A 24,383-nucleotide genomic window follows, 5' to 3' on the forward strand; every position below is an offset into this window, starting at 1 on the left:
CTGGTGATAACAGCTATTGCCCAACTCTAAGATCCAGAAGATCTGAGCAGCCGCCTAGAAAGACTCAGGAGGGAGCACATCATAAGCCAGCTTTACAGAGGCCCTGCCCCATTCCCTCCCACAGCACAGTACTAATCTCCAAGATGGCGAAGTGTCTACGGTGGGGAAGGGAACTGACCAGGGCAGAGGCAGGGACACCGCTTACAAGCAGTTGAGCTTCCAGCTGCCACCACAGCTCTTACGGGTCAACCACTGCCTTCATCCACAGCCCTGAGTGAAGGGTAACTAACATGTTGGGTTTTGGCTTCAGAAGGCCAGCCTTTTATTTGACACACTAAGTTCAAATAAACTCTGTGACTTTCCCAAGCGTGTTAACAACAATAAAAAAATATATATATATCCAATTTATTTGGTTCTTAGTGTTCACATAGTCTTAATTTTAAAAGAAGCATGTTATTAGGGACACAGCTAGTTAGATATTATTTTAAACGTTTGGTTAATTATTAAGTACTCAATTTCCTATGCCTTTCATTAACACTTAGTTCTTTAAAAATGAGTATGCTAATGAGCCCCGGGTGTTGTATGGAAGTGTTGAATCACTATATTGCACACCTGAAACTAATATTACACGGTATATTAACCAGAATTTCAATAAAAACAAACCAAAAAAAAAAATGAGTATGTTAAAGCCATTAACTAAAACCAAGGCAAAGAGAAACATCATGTCAGAAAATAAACTTAAGGTAGTGTAGCCAAAGAACTCAATCCGCACGTTGGGTTCATAGAAGCCCCCCAAATCCCTGCATTCATACATATCGGATCCAACAATAACCAAGACTAAAACCAAACCAACATCAGCCTCTTCGCAAAGTTAGCTTCACTTGTGGGGCATGACTAATTGGACCCAAAGTTAGAAGCCAATGCGGTCAAGTTCAAAACTGCCAGGGAAGGCTGTACGGATATATTAATAGTCGGTTTAATAGCACGTTGGCTGTTGCTGAAGAAAGAGAGAGAAAAGAAAACATGACGGGAACCCCAAAGGATGACCTGTGTGTGGGGGCAGCCGTTGCCATGACAACCGATCCCACAGTGGATCAGGAATACCAACAAAGCGCTTCTGTGTGCAGGAGCCAGTGTTTTTGTCATGGTTTTGAAAGCTGAGGCTCTGACAGGGAGGGCGTGGGACAAGGGGTGGTCTGTAGCAAGTGCAGAAGGAGCGGAAAGGAACTCAGGCAATAAAGAGTGACAGAAATTCTTGAAACTGCCAAACTAGAAACACAACGACCCTGTCCCAGAGGCAAGGGTCATCTTTATCGCTTAGCTCTGCCAGATTTCACCTCGGAGGAAAGAGCTGCCAGGGCCAGGGCTGGGAGCAGGCCAAATCCCACATCATTTAAGTCGGTACGGTGAGGCCTCTGCAAGAACCACGGTGACTCTTTTTCTCCTCCAGGGACGGGAAAGGGTGGGACTCCAGCCTCCCCCACATCTATCCCTGAGTGAGTCTGGGATTCTGGGATTATCACCTAGGGAAATAGATCTTGCTTCATCCCCCAGAACCTTGCAGCCTAGCCTCATCAGAAATGCAGTTAAGGGGCGCCTGGGTGGCGCAGTCGTTAAACGTCTGCCTTTGGCTCAGGGCGTGATCCTGGAGTCCTGGGATTGAGCCCCACATCAGGCTCCTCCGCTAGGAGCCTGCTTCTTCCTCTCCCACTCCCCCTGCTTGTGTTCCCTCTCTCACTGGCTGTCTCTCTCTCTCTCTGTGAAATAAATAGGTAAAATCTTTAAAAAAAAAAAAAAGAAATGCAGTTAAAATCACTAGTTAAAATGCAGTTCATTTACGGCTTAACGGGCAAAAGAGGTCAAATTCTGGGAAAAGGAAATACTTAAAAATGGTAGAATAGAACATGAAGGCCACAGAGGCCTGAGACTAAGGTGTCCCGGGAGGAAGGTGGTCGTGGGGAATGAGGCAGTTACTGTGTCAGCCTAGGGGACCCTAAGGGCTGGTCTGTGGGTCCTTAGAGGGAAGACCCGGACAGGAGTCCCAAGACAGAGGACCTTAACAAAGAGGAGTCACACAGAAGGTTGGTGTCTCTGACTCCAACTCTGTGACCTCACAGTGCTGACCTGGTAAAATGGGGAAGGGGCCGGGACCACTGACTCAGGGGTATATGGATAATGAGGGTAGCTATGAAAGAGCCCTGGCACTTTCTCCTCTCCCAGTGACCATTGCACGGAAAACCTCTAACTCAAGGGGTCTGTATAAAATATAATATTTTCCCTGCTCACATGCTGTGAACAACTTAAGGACAATAATTTATTTCCACCCTTATTTTCTTTTGTACTGAGCCATAACTTCCATATAGTAAAGTGAACAAATCTTAAGCACACAGACAGCTCTGTGAAATTTTACATTTGCAAATACTGAAATAATCACCACCCAGATCAAGAAATAGAACATTTACATCCTCCTCAGAAGGTTCCTCCCTCCCTTCACCATTGATCTCACGGGTAGAGGGGCCAATCCTCCTGCCGAATGCTGTGCTACCTGCCCCAAGTAAACCTGTCTGGCGAGTGCCTGTCTGTCCCAATAGACAGACAGCTGGGACTTCCCAAACTCACAGGAACAGGCTGTATGACTGCTCTTGTGCCTTCAACATAATACAAGTGTTCGATGCACGACAGAATTCAATGTGAGACCCACTTTCATGTCAACGAACCACCTGGTAGCCAAAACGAACAGGTATGAGAAGCTCAATGCACTTACGTCAACTCAAAAATGCCCTTCTTGGGGATGCCTGGGTGGCTCAGCCGATTAAGCATTTGCCCTTGGCTCAGGTCATGATCCCGGGGTCCTGGGATCGAGCCCCGCATCGGGCTCCTGCTCAGCAGGGAGTCCACTTCTCCCTCTCCCTCTGCTGCTCCCCTGCTTGTGCTCTCTTTGTCAAATAAATAAATACAATCTTTAAAAAAATAAAAAATGCCCTTTTGTGCTTATGAAATGAGCTAGGTCCTCTCTCACCATTGCTACTCACCTTGGAAGCTGATGGGTCAGGCCCAGGTGAAAATGATGCTCCAACTAACAGCCCACTGCATGAGACACGCAAGCGTGGGGCTTCCAGTAGGGAAAAGAGAACTCTGATTTCTACCAAGAATGGGCAAGAGCCAATGATCAAGGCACTGCCAAGCATTTTGGACACAAAGATGGATCTTAAGACTTATTTTGGTCATTTTCACTTAAAAAACAATACAGAGTTTGGGAAAAGATGCAAAGGAGATGTACAGACCAAGATGTATGTGACTCGGAAGGAGGCAGACCTAAGTTTGAATTTATTACAAACTCTGTGCACCTTGACAGATGTAGTAACCTCTGCTATCTTTACGGTTTTTATGTAGGAAATGGGGCATCATGAGGTTTAAATGAAAAATGAGGACAAGGTGTCTGGTGTGGAGAGAATAGACACTCAACAGACGTTAGTTCCCTTTCTTCCTCTCCTGGCTTCCTGGAAGTGGCATACACAGCACCAAATAAGATCTTATATTCTTCTTGCCACCAAAAACAAATAAGGATTCCACAGAATTTTAAAACTTATTAACATTTCCCCAAATCTGTAACATAAGTGTGAACAGATTTTTCAACCATCAAAGTAGCATGCTTACTTTGAATACGACATAAATGCAAAAAGATAAAAGCCACATTATTCATCACCATTGGTTGTCCAAGAAAGCAACGTAACATTAACAAGTGGGTTTGAAACAGTGGCATATAACACAGCTATTTATTATCCTATTAGGCCTGGCGGTCTGCACTCACACACTTGGTCATGTTTGGCTGACAAACAGGTTCTCCTTCCAACCTTGAAAACAACTCGCATGAACACCAGATGGCATATAGTTCCAGTTAATTTAAAATTTCCCAGTAAAATATATAGAAGAATTATGTCTCAACACCAAAAAAAAATTCATAATGGAATATCCATTTCTGGTTTTTCAGTCTTTTTTCGTAAAAGAAAAGGATTCAAATCCTGGATGAGCGTCTTTTTAGAAACGATGCCCGCTAAAACACCTCGATTTCCAAGATGTTACATGATCAACAGGAGGGCTTTGGTCATTTGGTGCTAAGATGCATAAATTGATCAGAGGTTTCTGGAAGCAAGTTCTAACCACAATGTCCTCAAATAGCTGAGCCGGACCTCTGTGTGTCATGCCGACCAGTCTGCTTTAACTATCTGAATGTCTGGCTTGATCCAGAGACGCTGCTGACTGTTCCTGGGGGCAGAGTACCGAGGCTTACAGCCAAACTCGTCTCCAAAGAAGTCTGTTCTAGACAGTTTTTCATTTAGAGTTGAAATCTGTCTCACTAGCAGACGTAGCCACCCAGGCATCCCTAGTCTGCCACTAGCAGACACTGTCATGACAGAGGGCAAGAGTAACAATTTCTTTTTCATCAACGCCTGCACTGGAACCACCACCACTCCCCCATCCCACCCAGCAAATCTTTTCTCCTCCAGACTGAACAGCCGTATCTTATGTGACCCTGTGCTCACAGCCACCCAGTTCTGATTACACTTCCATTTGTCTGTGCTTCCCTGAAAACGGTGCCCAGATCTGGAGACAAGCTAAAGGTGTGGTCTGGCTAGAGCAGGAGGGAGGGGAGCACTCACCCTCTGGGGCCACATACACACCGCCACCGTAGCCACGTTTGTCTGAGCTTTGGGGACACCCACACCTCTTTCTGGCACTCGCTGTCCTTACCGTTCTCCAGGACTCCGATATGGTAGGAACTGTGGAGAAGCTGGGCTTTTCTCTCAAACAGGACTCCTTTCCTTCCTTTAGCTGAAATTCAAGATTGCCTATTCTTTTTTGTTATCGTAGTTCCTCACATTAGTTTTGACCCCTGATTCCAGTCTGTCAAGACATTTCTGGGGACCAGTTGCCATTCAGTGGTCTTGGCTGGCTTTTCCTTTGTGGAAGCATTCACAGATTGCCTAGGCATGCAAATTCTGTCCTCATCTAACAAATTACACTGGAAGGTTTACTGAGAAGAGCACAAGGGCACTGAATTCCTCTCCATAGCCTGATGTTAATTTATCCCTTCATTCGCATTTCTGGGTTCAAATTTGCCAACCCACAGTAATCCCCCTAACTGTACAGTCATGCTCAATTTCTCGAAGTGTCCAGATCCACCTTCTTCAAAGTCGCCTGGATTCTTGTTTAAAATCCAGGTTTTGGAAAGCTCCTCTTTAGATGGATTGAATCAGAGTATCAGGGGATGGGCCTGATAGCCTGAACATGTGACGCATTCCCCACGGGATTTTGTGCATGATGGAGCCAGTAGTTCTTAACCCTTATTTTACCCTGAGCCAGTCCTTCTATCTGTGTATCTGTCATGGAGCAGAGTAGATAGGAAGACAAAACTCTCTTTTATTATCCTAGGCCCGTGCTTTTCAAAAAGTAGTCCTCAGCCCCGCAGCAACAACATCACCTTCGTAGAAATGCTTGCTAGAAATGCAAGTTCTCAGACCCTACCAAAGCACTGCAGAGCAGGAGCCGAGGGTGGGTTCCAGCAACCTGTTTTTAGTATGTTCTCTAGGTGATTTTGATACACAAGTTTAAGAACCACTGCCCTAGGTTCATAGTCTTCTCCCCAAGGAATCTTGAGGCTTCTGGTATATATGTGTCAGGGACTGGAAGAGACCCTGAGCTCTCCTCTGAGGAAGATTCTGTCCTGTTGCCTAACTATTCCTTTAAGCCGGGGATTGCAAATACCAGATCCATGTGTTTCCAGTCCCCACCCCCAGGCTTACTCATCACGGCAAAGTTTCTCAACCCTCCAGAAAACTAAAGGAGAGTGGGACAGACAGATCCTATCCTGCAAAAGCCCTCGTGAACGGGGCGGGGTCGGTGGAGGTCCATGCCTTCGCTTTTCCAGATTAGGAGCCTTCATCTCATGAGACATTAACTGCAGTCCCATCACAGGAGCCACCATATGCGGATCTGTCCTTGATCCTCAACACAAAATATCTACCCGGGAGGCTCTGGCCAAACAGCATAACCTTGAATGTTGTACCATCCAGACTCTGCAGAGCAGTGATCTCAACTCTGACTACACATTAGAATTATGTGTGTGCTGATGACCAGGCCCTACCCATGCTCTAGGATGGTGGGATTTGGGGTGGGGCCAGGCTCTGAAATCCCTAAAACCCCCACAGGTAATTCTGATGCAGATCCAGGGTTGAGAGGCATGGGTAAGGATCTAAAAAGGTGACATAGTTTTTTTTAAAGATTTTATTTATTTGACAGAGAGAGAGCACAAGCAGGGGGAACAGCAGGGTGAGGGAGAGGGAGAAGCAGGCTCCCCTCAGAGCAGGGAGCCTGATGCAGGACTCGATCCCAGGACCCTGGGACCATGACCTGAGCCGAAGGCAGATGCTTAACCGGTGGAGCCACCCAGGCGCCCCTATAAAGGTAACATAATGTGTGCACGTAGCTTCCGCCAGATCATCAGATGGAGAAGCTGGTCAAACTGCACTGTTCTCACCTCTGAAGAACTGCCTTGCCTGCACCGCCCTCTGATCGTGCCCTTCGCCTACAATGAGAGAGATCATATATACAAAAATAACCAACCCACCCTAAGATATTGGGAAGTTTTATAGAGTAGTGTAATAATTAAGGCCATGAGCTCTGGATTCAAACTGCCTGGGTCCAAAGCCAGCCTTACTAAGTGGCTTTCTGCAAATTTTTAGCCTCTCTAGATCCTCCGTGTTCCATGTGACAAATGGAAATAATGAAAGGCTCTCCCCAAAGGGGTTGTTGAGGTGATTAGATGAGTTAATGCATACAAAAGCCTATGAAAGGTGACAGGGTAGACATCTCTCCATGAGCTAGCCAGGGTATGGTACTGCGGTCACTCTCGTGCACAACATCACAGCACCTGCTTTTCTCTCGGAATCAGAAAAATACAAAGGATATCTACAAATATCCATGTTCCTACCACCCAGCATTAATAGGTCTCCATCCTTATTTATATAATACTCTATATCTACTCTTTTTCTGGCTTTTAAAAACTTGTGCCCAATCAACAGGATCATACATTTCTTTCTGCAGCTGGCTGATTACAGTCATTACACACACACTCCAGTTCATTCGTGTCACACAGTTTCGTGGTATGACTATACCTGGTTTAACTTATTCTTCCTTTAGGTTGTCTCTGATTCTTTGCTCTTAAAAACAGAGCTGCAGGGTCTGCTCCTTGTGAGGCTGCATATGATTTTCTAAAATAAGCCCAGTGACTGTATCTTAAGGTAGAACTAGTTCTAGTTTTGCTGGGTATTCCGAATTGCCCTCAAAATGGCCATACCCACGTGCACAAGGGTTTCTTTGAAGGACCTTTATGAAGAATGTAGCCAGGTCTCAGGATCAGAGCACCACTCCTAAATGACTGGCATGTTCTCAGCTTTAGGAGTCTGGGAATTTATATATGAGAACATAACCGTCTTTGTTTGGGGTGCCCGGATGGACAGAGGACCACCAGGGTGAAGATGAGCATTTCTGTGTGCCTGACTTACCTTACTGTCACTGTGCTCTACTTCTCTCAGCTGCCCACCTATTTGCCTGGATAGTGTGTGTTTTCTTGGGAACCACTTCAAATACTTTGTGAAATAAGACAACACTTAAATTTAAAAATGGGTTTTTGTTTTGTTTTGTTTTTTAGCTAGAAAGTGATACGAGCTGCTGTTGGCAAGATATGCTGACAGTGGGCAGTTTTCTCCTCAGCTCCCAAGGATGCCCCATGTTATCTTGTGGGGGAGCCCCAGCCTCAGCCTGACCATGCAAAAGCCTCAGAGATGCTCAGAACAGGTGAGAGGGGAGGGAGGGACAGACACGCAAATAATAACCTCTAGCTCACAGAATTGGAAAGTAGCCCAGCAAAGGTACCTGTTGGTGAAGAAAGGAAAAGGGCAGGACAATTGGGGGAGATCCTAGCGGCCGAGGTTGCTCACACTAGTCTTTCCGAGTGTGCAGATGGATGACTCCAAGCCGGCCGGCCTTCTAGGACAGAGTGCTTGCATGAAGATATGGGGAAGGAGGCAGAGGTAATTTCCAAATTGATAATTAATTTTTGTCCAAATGATTATTATGAAAATTCCATGTCATACACCCAGATGAATCCTATCCTTTACCAGGAGAGAAGCTTTTGACTCAGACCTTAGTTTTCCACCCTGTTCCCAAGGATATCACAAGATAGATACTTCAGCGAATACTTCAAACACACTTAGAGATGTCTGACACCCTCCTTCAAAAATGGGAAAGGAGCTTGCTACCCAAAAACACTCTTGTCCGGCAATACCAGCTGGCCACCCTGATGCCCAGGGCTTTGCCTCCGAGCAGAGCCCCTACTCCCAGTCACATGGGCTCCACTCTTGGCACTTATCTGCACCCCCGCCCCACCCCCCGGCCCCTAACTCCCGAATTCCCTCAGGAGAGTGGCTTTTGCTGCTGGCGCGACTGCATCAGGCTGCGTCCTCCTCAGCAGAACCATATTCTTACCATTCTCCCTCCCGGTGGTTCCCAGGGTTGTAGATCTCACCTATCACTCCATCCTAGGTCTCCCAGGACAAATTCCTGAGCTGAGGATAACCCAATCCTCAGGTGTCAACTGGTAGCAATAAGATCTACTCTTATGTGTGGTGTTTTTAATTCTTGATCCATTTTTACAATCCAGTAACCTAACCACAAGGGGAAACTAGTAAACCCAACCAACCCCTTTTCCGAATGTAAACTGTTCACCTGATTAGTAATCCTGCATTAAAGAATTCTGCAGTGGATGGACAGAACTCATCAGTATGCAGCTGTGACTCTTACCCCTGGATGCTTGTCGGAACGTTCTAAGGGGTGCTATGATGTCCTCATAGCCCGTTCATCGGAAATTTAGGGGTAACACGTGGGCAGCAATAGTTTGGTAAAAGCGCCCCAGTAGATTCCAAAGCACAGCCAGGATTGAGAACCCCTGCTCTAGAGTTTGCAGAAATGTCCTTTCTCTAATAATCTTGCCAGCATCTACCCACTGTTAGGCTTCTGAAACCCATCGCATTCTCTTTCATCCCGCACAGTTTACTCTCAGGGGCTCTGTGAAGACCGAAGTAACTCAGTCCCCCGGTGTGTTTCGGTCTAAACGGACACCCAGAACCCATTTCACAGAGCTAGGTACATGTTTCCTATCTCTTCCCCTGTATTGGGTTTCAACTTCCTCTTCTCTTGCGTGTACTCAATTCTTTTCAGTTAGTACTTCTCCTTTAGAAAATAGTTTTAGAGAAAAAAAATGTGGACTTGGAATAATTCTTTTCACTCCTGATGTTTTCTGAAGGGAAAGTTTCCACACCCAGAAGCTTACTTTCATTTGTTCATCTGGCTCTGGATATATGTTTGAAAAGCTGTTTCATAGCTTTTCAACATTTTTTGAAAGCCTCAGCTCATTCCTGATAGGAGTTCTGCAGACTTTATTCTAGCATGTGTAACACTCTTAATTCGTTCCTCTTCCATGTGTGGCTTGCTGGCTCCTCTTTTTCTCTCCCAGGCACATAGGCATTTACTAAAGTTTTGTCCTTCATCCACTTTTTTCTATGAGCTTTAACTCTTTTTTTTTTTTAAGATTTTATTTATTTATTCGACAGAGATAGAGACAGCCAGAGAGAGAGGGAACAAAAGCAGGGGGAATGGGAGAGGAAGAAGCAGGCTCCCAGCAGAGGAGCCTGATGTGGGGCTCGATCCCAGAACGCCAGGATCACGCCCTGAGCCGAAGGCAGACGCTTAACCGCTGTGCCACTCAGGCGCCCCTATGAGCTTTAACTCTTGATCACCTCACCCATTCCCCTGACTTTCATAAGGCAGCTGTCTACCCATTCTATGATCTTTATCCTCCTCCAGACCACAGCCCGGATTTATCACTGGCACATGAAGCCTACTGCTCACGTCAAGAACAAACTCATCACTCCCTCATGCTGACACCGGGGCTGAGCTCCCCGACTCCAAGACACCCACCATCTCCTGGTCCACCCTGATCCCCCTCCCCCAGATCTCTCAATACCACAGAATCCAGCTCTGACCTGACACTCACTTCAGCACCCCTGACTAGTTCTCCATTCTTCCCTTCCCACAAGTACCAGTCCACCCTAGATCTCCACTGAGGTTCTCCCCCGTCACTTCACACTATCTTACTTTCCCTCACCCAACTTACCTTCCCCAAAAGATTTCAGTGTCTCTCCTCAGCTCAAAATTCCCCCTGGTTATAGAACTAGGTTAAAAAGCCTAAGCCCCTCCCTTCAGTTAAATTGAGCTGGCTTTGGACTCTGGCTCTACCTACCACTCACCGTGTGTTATTCAACTTCCAAGTCATGACTCATCCAAAAAGAGAGTGAATGATAGTATTAAGCTTTTGTGAAGACGGACTGAAATAATTCATGGAAAGCGCTCAACACAGTACCCAGCAGACATCACTCCATTGTACCTCAGCTCTTATTACTCACACCTCCTCTCCAAAAGCTCACATCCCATGCCTTAAATTCTAGGGGACAGGATACACCTGCAATTACCCCACTCTGCACTGACCCATGCTGGTCTCTCTCTGTGAAGCACCCTGGAACCCACGTTCTCTCCTCCATCTGTGGAAATGTCCTCCACCCTCCAAAGAGCACTTCAAATGTCATCTTCTCCATTAAACCTTTTCTGAAACCACCTCCACCCCCAGTTTTATGCCTCTTTCGAAGCCCTGCTTTCCTTCTGTGCTCTCTGAAAGTCTGTCTTCTGTTTCCTGTAACTGACTCACTCTTCATACACTGACCACCACCCGTGAGGTCTACATCTAACTGGGGGACTGCATTTCCCTCATCTTTACATTCTGTGGGAAAGTAAACTTAGGAAGACTGGTAGCAAGAATAACAATAATTGTGATCATTGAGCCAGACTGATAGGAGTTTCAGAGCATTTTAGCTACCCCTTCTTTTTGAGGTCTCCTTACCATTCTGTCTTTGGCCCCGAGAGAGATCATGTCTCTCTTTGGTCCCAACTGTTGAAATGTTTCTAGAGTATATGGCTATGCCCAAAGCACACTTCTTTGGGGATTTCCCCCCTGGTTCCTGTCATTTTATATCACTGGCCAATGCTTCTTTGTTGGATCAGAAAGAAATCCAGAGATGTCAATCCTTGCATTATTTTCTCAGTCTTAAAAATTAAATGATCAGCAAAACAAGCCAAGAGTTTATCAGAAATTAGCAGAATGAGACTTACGGTGCTTTTATCTGCACGTGTGGCTGCCACCCTACATTTATAGTCTCTGGGGAGAAATCATCGTCCATAATCTCTACCTAGCAATCCATAATATTGATCCTACTCCAACAGCCTTTCTGTGGCTTTTTTCCCCCCTTATCCAGCAATTCACCCTTAAGGTCTGGATTTTCATAGTTCTGCTTCTTTAAAGCAAAATCTGCCCTTCTAGAATCATATTTTAGCCACGAGAACCACTCTCACCTTCTCGGTGAGATGATCAGACGATCCTATCTATGTCCAAGTTTTCATGTTTCGTGTCTACTTTGCTTTGTCCTCATAGGCTGCACAATGGCAGATGATACATACCCACCCTGCTTCCAAGGTGTCCTCGTAAATTACTAAAGTTCTCCTTTGTTATCGCTTTTACCTTCACCATGCCTACTGTCCTCCGTCCAATCAGGTCTTAATGTTTCTTCCTTGCCATTAAACTTCAGTTCAACTCTTTTGACCGGGTTGGTGAATTCTTGCCAAGCATGCTTGTTTGCAAAGAGGCCAAGAGGCTGTCCCGCAAACCAAACCCATTTGTCAGCACCACCTGTGCTATGGTTATTTGACCACCTTCCACATCCTCTTCCAACTCCTGGCTCCCTTCCCCTGAAAGGTAGAGACATGACATGGTCTGCTAGAGACCTTCAGTGTCCTACCATGACTTTGTAGCATGAGAAATACATTCGAGGTTCCTTTTGACAGTTTAATGTACTTTTAACCAAACCAATGAACAGGGGTGGTAGTTGGTAGATCTTATATTTTGGCAGATCATTACACATCCCTTGGCTTACGGTTCACCAATATCCATTCTCCCTTTCTTTTATAAGAGAACACTCAAGTTGTAGGTGGGCACAAGGTCATTTCATTAGAAGCTACATTTCCAGCCATCCTTGCAGCTCCGTGGGGGAGGGGGTAAGACGGAGTTCTGCCGGTGAGGTGCAGTAGATGCTAACAAGAGACGTGCACGTGTTCTCTGTCTTTTCCTGGGGGCTGAGAGACGGTGACAATTGGATCCAGAAATGAAAGCCATTGGCTGAAGAGAGTAGCGTCACTGTCCAGGTCAGGAATAACCAGACAGCTACACGACAGAGAAATAGATTTCAATCTTGTTAAAATCACTTAATTTGGGGGTCTGTCAGTTATGGAGCTGTAGTGCCAATAGTATATGTCCTAAGAAAGCATCATGAATTAAAATTAGGAATCCTGGTAACCTCTGTACCCCTCCACAAGACGGGGTCTACCACCCCTCCCCTGGTCAGCTTCCTGGGCCAGAAAGCAGAGCCCCTGAAACACCAGCAGTGAGAATCCTCGTGGTTCGACAACTACAGAAAGTTACTGTTTTCCAGTTCTAGGGGCATATTCTCTTGCAACAACCCCATATTCTTCAGTAGGCTTTCTGTGGAGCTCCGTTCCTCTAAGCATGTTCTCTTTCTCCAGCAGGACAGCCCCACTCGTGTTGCATTTGCCACCCACGTGGTCCCTAGAGCCACTTGAGAACAGGATGACCGTGTTCTGATTGGAGAAGGAGGAGTCCACAGGTCAATCCCTCCAGGCCTGAACCGCAAAACCAGCACCGGGCTGGGTTTCCTCCTCCTGCCGTTTAGCCACTCTGACTTGCCCTGCCATCTCTCAAGAGGAAGAAACACTTAACGGATAAATGTGGGCTAAGAAAGAAAGTGCTAATGAAAATGCAAGAAGTCAAAGGAGAATGGTTACACTGATGAACATGGAAGTCAATACACATCTATAAAGTACCTACTAGGCATCCAGTGCTAACCCCTAAAGGATGGAAACTAAGTGGCCAAGCTTAATGCAGGGAGGAAACCACTCTGGTCAAGGAGATAAGCAGCATGTCGATGAAACAAGCCAGAGCCCAGTTCACAGTGGGGTATCTAGTCCGGGTTGTGGGCAGTCACAGGGAAGAGCTCAATGGGGCTGGAGTTGAGAGCAAAAGCTTGAAAGAGGTGCCCTGTGGGGAGAAGCTCCCCAGGGTGATCCCATCATGCAGCCAGGCTTGAGAACTACCGCATGAGGGCACCTGGCTACAGGACAGGGTCACCCTGGGGAGCTTCTACAAAATACCAGTCTGGCCCCACTCCAAACCCATTCATCCAGATGCTCCAGGATGAGGCCCGGGCCCCGGGGAAAGGCACTGGAAGAGCTCCCCAGGTGATTCTGATGCACCGTGAGGGTTGAGAACCACTGCCCAAAATCTGGCATCCAGGAATGACAGCAAGATTTACTCCACAGGACTACCTCTTTTTATTTTGGCATTAAATTTCATTTTAGTATCTAACGCCAGACCTACGTCTACTGCATCTAATTTGTAACAAATTAAAATGCAAAGCAGGATGTGACTTAGCAGTTTAAAGGGTAAGAAGAGAGCGCCCCACCAAAGAATTTAAAATAACATCTTGTGGTTTGAATTTTATCAGTGGGTGTTGTTATCCATCCTTAACTGACAACTGCTGGCGGAAGCAGGGTAGAGTTTTAACAAGTGGCAACCACAGGCTGCATTTCAGTACTTATCTAAAAAGGCGATCAACCGAGTCACTGTGACATATGAATGCAAATTTTAAAAACTTCTCTATCTTCTGTAAAAATCTACTAATTTTCTTTTCAGAAATGTAAACAGGAAGCTAAATGTAAACACGAACAATGCTCCATGAAAGCGACCTGAACCTTCTCAAATAACAAGAAACTAAATACCCAGTGGCTAAGGTATCAGATGTGCACACTTGAAGTTCCTTTGGGCGTCTAACTAAAAATAACCCGAGGATGAAGAATCTAAGCTGGGAAAAAAAAAAAAATCAAACGAATTTCTCGAGATACAGCTTGGGGGTGCCCTTCCAGAATTGCAGGGGCAACCAGAAACGAGGCGTTATAAGAGGCTCGAAAGAAAGCGAGAATTCACTAATTTAACGTATGTAGGTGGGGAGAGCAAGCGATACAGGCAGTTTTACTCACTCCTAGGGGAAGGACTGTTGCAAGAAAATGAACACAAGACCGCTAAACGGTGCAAGCGGAACAAAATTATAAGAATTGGATGGAAAAGGCAGAGAGAAGAGAACTTAAAAACTGGGGTGGATATCAGGAGACTAGAGCTAAAAAGGGAAGAAAAACGTACAAGCACTTCTGTAATTGATGCCAACGATGCCATGGTTATTTTTTCTCTCCGGTAGTATACACATCAGAAGCAATTTGAAGGCTGTGTCTTATTCTTTTTTTGGTTCTGTTTTTAAAATTGCCTACAACAGGCACAGAACCTGGCATGTGGCAGGTTATTTATCAAATGGATGACCTATGTGCCCCCCCCTTACACTAAGCTACTAGATTTCTATTAGAAGCTTTTTTAATCTAGAAATAGAAAAATATTCTCAACTATCCCCATTTATCAAACGTAAAAATGTAAGTCTGGATGGATCCTGTTGAGAAGCTTGTATCTTCTGAGAGTGCTATCAAAGTAATAAGTAACAGAAATTACAAGAAAACCGAAGTCAGAATGTGAGATGTAAATAATGTATCAAAACTCTAGCTGGATTCCATCAAATTAATTTTAAAAATGATGGTCAGCAGCCAGAACGCTGCTCTTCACTCTGAATTCCCAGTGGTGTGCATTCACTGCAGACCTAGGCTGAGTCAGGGAGGTGAGCATACTGAAGGGCTTTCAATACCCTATTTTGTATTCAGACAGCATCTCTCATCAAGGAAGTCCCAGTGCTATGCAAATGGCAACCCCCCACCCTCATACCCAAGGCAGAGCCACTCTGGCACAGAGCAATGACGACCCTCTCCTGAAAGGGAGACATGCCCCAGTTTCTAGACACAGGTCAGATCTCAAGGCTTATTTATGGCTTAGGGAGAGCTGATGCCAATTCTGATTCATCATTACCGGTGTGGAAGACATATTTTTTGAAGATGATGACACCAATATACATCTCATCCCCAAATGCTCTCTACTGGTTAGTGGGGTCTATATGTTTCCTTCCTGTGAACCTGAGTGAGCTTGTCATTATGCCCAAAGTGACCCCACTGTGTGACTTGCAAAGCTACGTTAGAAGCGGTAACACAGCTTCCACCCAATGCTATGTCTCTCTCGGGATGCTCAGTCTTCAACTTAGCCATCATGATGCGAGGAAGCCCCAACTCAGCAAGGTGGAGGGAACACTTGGAAGGGCTCATTTTGAAAAGAACTGAGGCCACACCCCGACACCAGCCGACAGACACCACTAACTCAGGCATGAGTGAGTCTTCTGAGGTTCCTGCCACCCACCTTCTCACCATCCCAGCTGACACTGAGTGGAGCAGACTCCAGCCTTCCCCCCCAAATCCTGTTTGCATCACAGATTTGAGAGCTAAATAAAATGTTAATGTCTTAAGCCCCCGATTTTCAGGGTTGTTTGTTACACAGCATCACATAACTGCAACACTAGGCAGGAATCCTTACCAGAGCCCCCTCCAGGTGGTATGCACGAGAACACGAGGGTCAAAAAGGCAACTCAATCAGCAGTAACGCCCCCTTCACCTGACGCTCAGGCCATCAGGCTCCTCCTACCAGAGCATCCCGCTCCTATCGTGTAAGTCAGACTTGGAAGCGGGCTCCTTGGTCAACAAACCCAGACCTTCCCTTGAAAATCACATATATGAAGCCCACAGTAGAGCATACGGGTCAATTAGCTGATCAAGGTGGGTATGTACCTGATAGTCATAGAAAAATGGGACAATGGAATCTAGAACAGGGGAAAGATGAGAAGACAAACAAATCCTTAAGAACCCATTAAACATACCTGCTAGCACAAACCACAGAATTTCTCATTCACCACTTGGCATTTATCAGTTGCTTACGCTGTGGCTGGGAGTGAGTTCTCAGCTTGCAAATGAGCCACAGAGAAATTCCTACTGAGGTCACGAGGTCAGTCATGGGAGTACAACTAGGACAGAAACCAGGACGTACTCTCCATTAAGAACACACATCCAGAGACGAAGAGGGAACTGAAGGAAAAGTCCTAAGCAGATACATTTAAATATTTCTAAAGAGCAGTTTTGTTGTTAAATTAAAGAGCCAAGTGGCGCCTGGGTGGCTCAGTCGGTTGAGCATCCGACTCATGGTTTTGGCTCAGATCTGTGGTTTCCAGGTCGTGGGATTGAGTCCCGCATTGGGCTCTGTGCTCAGGGGTGAATCTGCTTAAGACTTTCCCTCCCTCTCCTTCTGCCCCTTCTTCCTCCTTCCCTTTCTCTCTCTCTAATGGGTAAATCTTTAAAAAAAAAAAAAAAAAAAAAGTCAAAATCCTAAGCTCCACTGAGTCCTTTAGTAAGAACACTGACTAGCTCTTGGGCCTTGGCCAGACCATTGTCTAGCTGACCCTGCCCTGCAAAGATCAGCCACTCACAGGATTCCCAGGGGCTATTTGTGCTCAGAGACCAGAGGGTGCCAACAAGACAGTAAGGAGAGCAGTGCCTCATTGTCTGAGTTGGAGCAGAAGAATGATTGAAAGCAGAGGGAAGGAGGGAAAGAAGCCAGGAGACCAACTCATTTGGGCTGTAATGAGCCCTGGGTAATCATGACATCATGATAAGCATAAAAACTGGAGCTAGCCAATAGAATTTGCAATGCTGTCTGACACCAAGGCCTCTTCACCACACGTGGTGGCTGCTGAGCACTTGAAATGTGGCCAGTGCAACTAAGAAACTGAATTTTAAATTTTATTTAACTTTAAATAATTTAAATGTACATAGTCCCATGTGGCTGGTAGCTGCCATATTAGACAATACTGCTTTACCAAGCCATTCTAAAGCCCTGATTTCCTCCCAGCTTTCCTTTGGCACAAAGTGAGAATGCCTTCGGGACAATCTTTCAGGTATGTCCTCACCCCCACCAACTAGAAAAAAGTCAATGGCTGGCGTACAACTGCGTCACCATAAAGGACGATGGCCAAAATTTAAATGTAGTAACTCATCTGGGTAATTTTCTTTCCCATCCCCTCCACTGATTGAGAATGAATTAAAGGGAGAGACAAGCTCATAGTTTTCTACATCAGGTCAGTGGGGAATTTTAGTAATAAGCCCAACCTAAACTAACAGGTACCTCAAACTATGTCAATATGGAGATGAGCTTCTTTAAAGGCATAGATCCTCCAATTCATAATCCACTAGGAACATTACAAAAAGATGTGGAAAGGTCATGTGTCATTTAGGAATGGCTTATAATGGCTGCTTAGTTTTAAGACAATAGCGGTGATAGGCAAAGATCATTATTTTGCCACAAAAAGATGTTAGCTCACAGAATTATCAGATGTCGATTTTTTTGGTAGATGACAATATTTACCATTTTCCACTGTCTTCAGAAGGCAACAGAACCCACTCTCGGCCAGCCAGGCGTCTTTTCACAGAGTGCAGGGAGGGAAGGCGAGAAGCAGTTTAAGAGGGTTCCTGCACAATTTCCAAAGTCCTAGAAACAGCTCCACAAAGCTGCTCAGTAACTATCATTTGGCCTGCAGGAAAGTTGTAAATTTGGCAAGGAAATGAGTTTACCGAGAAAAGAGCCAATCTCCCAGTCTCCCAATATTCAAGTATTTCCATAATCTGATATCTGATTTACCAACTTATATTTCAACCACTGCCCAGTATAATAACCTCTTCTGCTTGCCTGAACCAATGTCTGCTTGCTTAAAATTCCTAAAAGTGCCCAGTTCATGACAGGCGCGTTCTCATAAATTGCTAGTAGACTATCAACTGGCACCTCTTTAGAAGACAATGTGGCAATAGCAAGATTGTCTTTCAAAAATAAAGGCAAGAGGCAACAGGCAACAGCTTCCAAAGAGAAAACGACTCCGAAAACATGGCATCCAAAAGCCCTTTTCCAAAAAATCTTAATGACAATGAAGCCCCCCAAATATTAAATGACCAAGAATGCCAATGGAGAAAGACCAAGGGTTAACAGTGCATTGATTATGACTGAAGCAGTCGGGGAATAACCAGGGCAATTATAGCTAGTGAGGGTTAAAAGTATAAATCCTGGGGCGCCTGGGTGGCTCAGTCGTTAAGCGTCTGCCTTCGGCTCAAGGCCTGATCCCAGGGTTCTGGGATCGAGCCCGATGTCAGGCTCCTCTGCAGGAAGCCTGCTTCTTCCTCTCCCACTCCCCCTGCTTGTGTTCCCTGTCTCACTGGCTGTCTCTCTCTCTGTCAAATAAATAAATAAAATCTTTAAAAAAAACAATAATAATAATAATAATAATTTCTCCTTTGAACTTTTTTTGATTTGCTTGATTTTTAAATGTAAGGAACACATATCACTAATATAAAAATGAAAAAGCAATTACTTTTCCGACTTGAACGGTCCATTTTCCTCAAATGGTCACCTGATCCATGCTTCGCTTATTTCCCCAACCTCCCCACCCCAGATTCTGACTCAGATACCTCAGCAGGTCCTCTGCATTCTCTGATCCTTCTTTCTTTCTGGCTTTTGTCTTCGTGGTTGGAAACGCGTTAGGCTCAAGCAGGTGTCAAGCAGGGTAAGGCGGCCACCGCCACCAACGCAGGTAAGCCCGGCCGTGGGGCTTGGGTCTGTAGACTAGAGGTGTGAATGGAAACTACTCCCATGTGCGCTGTTGTTCCAGCACAGCGGTGACACACCGACCCACCAGACTTACGAGAAGTGAAGGCAGCTCTACCACTAAGTCCCCTGCCGACTCTCGCTCTCCACTCTACCCCCACCCTGCGCCCCCTCTCTTTTAAAGACAGTTAAAGAAATAAATCCTGGGGCGCCTGGGTGGCACAGCGGTTAAGCATCTGCCTTCGGCTCAGGGCGTGATCCCGGCGTTATGGGATCGAGCCCCACATCAGGCTCCTGTGCTATGAGCCTGCTTCTTCCTCTCCCACTCCCCCTGCTTGTGTTCCCTCTCTCGCTGGCTGTCTCTATCTCTGTCAAATAAATAAATAAAATCTTTAAAAAAAAAAAAAAAAAAAAGAAAGAAATCCTATCAGACCTGGAAGCAAGGAGTGCTTGGGGGAGGGAGGGAAAGGTGGAAGAACTCTGAGGGGAATGGAGTAGCCGGTATGCCCCCTGGGAGCCGGCTATAGTCCACTCTAGCCCAGAACTCCAGGAATGCATTCCAGACATAACACGCGGATCTGACAACTCAGCACAAGGTAGCTGTCCCAGCTTTGTTTATTCCATAGAAGTCAGTGCCCTTGTTTTGTAAGGGTCCTCCTTTTCTTGCCTCTTCCTGACCTTTATCCTAAGGAGTACGTGCCAGAGCAAAAGGAATCGAATTTTACAAATTCAGTAGATCAGAGACTATTAGGTGCTACATAAACCAAGCTATACACCTAACAGATTAAAAATAAATAAATATGGAGCTCTTGGAAGATAAAGGATCTTGTAAGTTATACATACATACACATGGCATTTCAGGAGTTTGATTTAGCTCCTAGTTTAAGTGCTTATATTTTGGACAGGTCTCTTAGTAGCACAACAGAGAGACACAACCAGCTTCTATGTGCCAGCAGTCATGACTTCCTGGAAACAGCAACTCAAAAAGATGAAAAAATCAGAGTTCATGTCTGAAAAATTAAGCTGCTATCCTAGGTCATAATTATTCAAAATGTGCTCTGCCAGGGACACCTGGGTGGCTCAGGAGGTTAAGCATCTGCCTTAGGCTCAGGTCATGATCCCAGAGTCCTGGGATCGAGTCCTGCATCAGGCTCCTTGCTTAGCAGGGAGCCTGCTTCTCCCTCTGCCTGCTGCTCCCCCTGCTTATGCATGCTCTCTCTCTCTCTCTTTCTCCCTCTGACAAATAAATAAATAAATAAATAAATAAATAAATAAATAAATAAATAAATAAATAAATAAAATCTTTTTTTTTTTTTTTTTTTAAAGTGCTCTGCTAAATAACCTCAGTCACACAGGGCTCTCTGTGGCTGTGAAACAGGAGTCTCCACACCTGTCACCTTGGGGATTACTGCTCCCACTTTCCCTATTGAAGACACAGTATAATACATGTTGGCACATTAAAGGCTCTGAGAAGTCCTGCAGTTAAAACACATGCCAAATCTGTTAATTTTGTTGAACCCATCCCAAACCTACATGACCAGGGAATGTCTTCTTTGAGGTGACACTTAACAATAGTCCTTCAGTCTGACAATCCTGTCTAGGTTTAAAATTCAATTATCCTGAGTTCATGAAATTATTTGAACTCTTACCTTTAAAGTTGGTTTATCCATCATGTACATAGTAGCTTAACATGCACAGGCACCACTTCCTGGTTATAAATTAGGCTCACAACAGCCAGGAAATAACACTTAGATACTCTTTGCTTACAGTATCATGTCTAGACGTGGTCAAGAGAAACCACGAGAAACCATGATAATCACATAAAAACCAAAAGCAAGTTTCAGAAACTGGGAACATGCTTCCCTGTTTGACCCAATAGTCTCCTAAAAGCCCTCCCTGGTCTCTCATTATCACATATCTTCCCCCAAACCCAACTTCCCCACTCTCGTTCCCCCTCTTGCTTTCTAAAGTTTATACTCAGACTCAATCTTTTCTACCTCAGTCTGAAATTGCCCCAAAGAGGAAACATTTGAATGGGAAGTAAAGTATCATTTGGAGAAAAGAAGCAGCACTCCAGAGACAGGCACTCTTGATTAACTGGACAAAATCCTAAAAGAAATCTTGCGGAAATTATCTCAGAAATTAAGTACTCACACAACTGTCATGCAGGCTTACTTAAAAACATAGCTCAAGCATTTTGCACATACTCCCACCCAAGAAAATGGGATGACATTTAGTATTTACTTAACAAAGGTTTATTGCACTTACTATTGGTCAGGGACAACTCTAGATAGTAGGGATAAAGGAGTGAGCAAAGTCTGAAACACTGCACTACACACAATACTATAGAATAGACTAGAAAACTCAGTAATACTAATCTATATGATAACTCTGGGGAAAACAGCTTCTAAATTGAAGAAGGCTGATTTTAAGGAAGAATTTAAAATGATATTATAAGGCACAAAGGAACTTTTCTGGCATCTGTGAGAAGGGTATGGGTAAGGCAAGAGATACTTATTTTGTACCTGTCATTTCCCAGACACCATGCTAGATGCTTTTACATATGTTACGTTCTTTAATTCTCAAAATTATCCTTTGACTTAGGTTTTAAGCTTCATTCTACAGTTAAGAAACCAGGACAGAGCTAGTGGTCAAACTTTTGTCATATGCCTGATTCCAAATCCATGCCTTTTATACAAGAATAGAGAGGTTCAACCTGAAACAGGATTCATGGCCACTTCAGAGCAACATTTCTAATATGACTTTATGATGGCAGAGAAAAGACACGTCTAAACATGTGAGATAGAAGAGTGGACATCAACATCTCATCAAAAAATAATCCTCATAAATTTGTAAGAATCACACTTCCCAATTTTAAAACATACCACAAAGCTACAGGAATCAAAACAGTGCATACCAGCATAAACAGAGATATATAGATGAAGGGAATAGAATTGAGAATGCAGAAATTAAACTCAAATATACAGTCAATTCATTTTGAACAAAGGTGCCAAGACAATTCAATGGGGAAAGAATAGTCTTTTCTATAAATGGTGCTAAAAAAAGGTGGATATTCATATGCAAAAGGATAACGCTGGACCCTAACTTCATACCATATACAAAAATTTACTCAAAATAAACCAAAGACCTAAATGTAAAAGCTAGAACTATAAAATCCTTAAAGGAAAACACAGGGATAAAATTTCCTGACTTTGAACTATGTCATAGTCTATTTGATATGACACCTAAAGCAAAATCAATAAAGAAAAAAATAGAAAGCTGGACTCTTATCAAAATTAAAAAACTTTTGGGGCCCCTGGGTGGCTCAGTTGGTTGAACATCTATCTGACTCTTGATTTTGGCTCAGGTCATGATCTCAGGGTCGTGGGATTGAGCTCCACGTCTCCCAAGGATGGGAGAAAATATTTGTAAATGGTATACCTGATATGGGCTAGCTAGCATCCAGAATATATAAAGAACTCTTACAACTCAACAATGAAAAACAACCCGATTTTTTAAATAGGCAAAGGACCTGGAGATATTTCTCCAAAGAAGACACACAAATGGTCAATAGCACATGAAAAAATACTCAACATCATTAATTATGAGAGAAATGCAAATCAAAACTACAAAAAAATACCACTTCACACCCCCCAGGACAGTGAGGGTAATAAATAAAGCAATACGCAAACAAAAGGCAGATGAGGAAGGATGTAGAGAAACTGGAGCCCTCATACATGTTGGCAGGAATGTATACATTGGAGAAACAGTCTGACGGTTCCTCAAAATGTTAAACATAGTTACCATATGAGGCAGCAATTCCACTCCTAGGTAGATACCCAAGAGACTTGAAAACATGTTCACAGGAAAACTTGTACAAGAATGTTCATAGCAGCATAATTCATAAGAGTGGAAAAACTCAAATGTCTATCAACTGCTGAATGGATAAACAAAAAGTGTAATATCTATACATTATGGGTTGAATGTTTGTGTTGTCATCCCAAAATTCGCAAATTGAAGTCTAATACTCAATGTGATGGTATTTGGAGGTGAGACCACTGAAAGCTCATTAGATCATGAGAGTGGAGCCTTCATGAGTGAGATTAGTGCCCTTATTTTTTAAAAAAAAAAAAAAAGCAAAACCTTGCTTCCTCTCTGCTCTCAGCCATGTGAAGATACAGCAAGATGATAGCCAGGAAGTGGGCTCTCATCAGACACTAGATCAGCCGGCACCATGATCTGGGATTTCCTGGACTCCAGAACTAAAAGAAATAAATGTTTGCTCACTATTTAAGCCAACCAGTCTATAGTAATTTGTTATAGAAGCCCAAACTGACTAAAAGACCATACAATGGAATATTATTCATCTGTAAAAAGGAATAAAACATTGAGTCATGCTACAACATGGATGAACCTTGAAAACATGCTAAGAGAAGGAAGAGAGAGAAAAAACTCCACACATTATATAATTCCACTTATATGAAATGTCCAGAATAAGCAAATCTGTAGAGACAGAAAGTAAGTGTGTTTACCAGGGCCTGAAGATAAGCAAAATGGGGAAGAATGGGATTCCTTTTGGGGTGATAGAAATGTACCAGAATTAAATGACGATGATGGTCATACAATTTTGTGAGTTTATTAAAAAAAAAAAAATCACTGAATTATACATTTTAAAAGGGTAAATTTTGTGGTATTGAAATTACATATCAATTTTAAAAATCCTCCCTTCCTAAAAATAACCTTTGAATCAAATAGAATCAGATATATAGTAATCCATGTTCTCCCACAAAAACCACTGGCATGAGGTAAGTCCACTTTTGCGGAGTCAAATGTGACACCGGATGTGACGCTTGAATTTAGTCCTAAGATTCAAAAAAGAACTATTCTGTGTTCTGAAAGTGCTTTAAAACAGCATATTCCATTAAAAACAAATGAGAGGGGCACCTGGATGGCACAGTTGGTTGAGTGACCGACTCTTGGCTTCAGCTCGGGTCATGATCTTAGTCATGGGATTGAGACCCAAACGGGGCTCCATGCTTAGCATGAAGTCTGCTTGAAATTCTCTCTCCCTCTGCCCTTCCCACTCAGTCTCTCTCTCTCTCAAATAAATAAATCTTAAAAAAAAAAAAAAAAACCAGGGGCGCCTGGGTGGCTCAATCGTTAAGCGTCTGCCTTCGGCTCAGGGTGTGATCCTGGAGTTCTGGGATCGAGCCCCACATCAGGCTCCTCCGCTGGGAGCCTGCTTCTTCCTCTCCCACTCCCCCTGCTTGTGTTCTCTCTCTCGCTGGCTGGCTCTCTCTCTGTTGAATGAATAAATAAAATATTAAAAAAAAAAAAACCAAATGAGCAATATAATAACATGGAAGCCTATCATTTCAGACTAGTCTACATAAAGCCCCTGAATCTGTATGCTCTAGTGAACTCATGGAAAGGAAAGAATGAAATAGCCAAGTCAAAGGTCAAAGGCAACCTCAACACATGGAAACACCAATACGAATCACAAGACTTGCCAACGCTGCTT

At 44.2% G+C, this 24,383-nt stretch overlaps 1 protein-coding gene across 6 annotated transcripts in view; it reads right to left on the bottom strand.

The window, feature by feature from the left end:
- The window catches only part of OSBPL3 (oxysterol binding protein like 3), a 179,765-nt gene that overhangs the window by 92,153 nt on the left and 63,229 nt on the right, over window positions 1–24,383 (bottom strand). The window contains exon 1 of one of the 6 annotated variants that reach the window (XM_019798613.2): window positions 4,753–5,218. The exons of the other annotated variants lie outside the window; for them this stretch is intronic. The gene's annotated coding sequence lies outside the window, so the exon portion shown is untranslated. Of the gene's footprint in view, window positions 1–4,752; window positions 5,219–24,383 lie in introns of those variants that run through there. 6 annotated transcript variants of the gene reach the window in all.

This window comes from Ailuropoda melanoleuca, chromosome 1, assembly GCF_002007445.2.
Source record: "Ailuropoda melanoleuca isolate Jingjing chromosome 1, ASM200744v2, whole genome shotgun sequence".
NCBI lineage: Eukaryota > Metazoa > Chordata > Mammalia > Carnivora > Ursidae > Ailuropoda > Ailuropoda melanoleuca.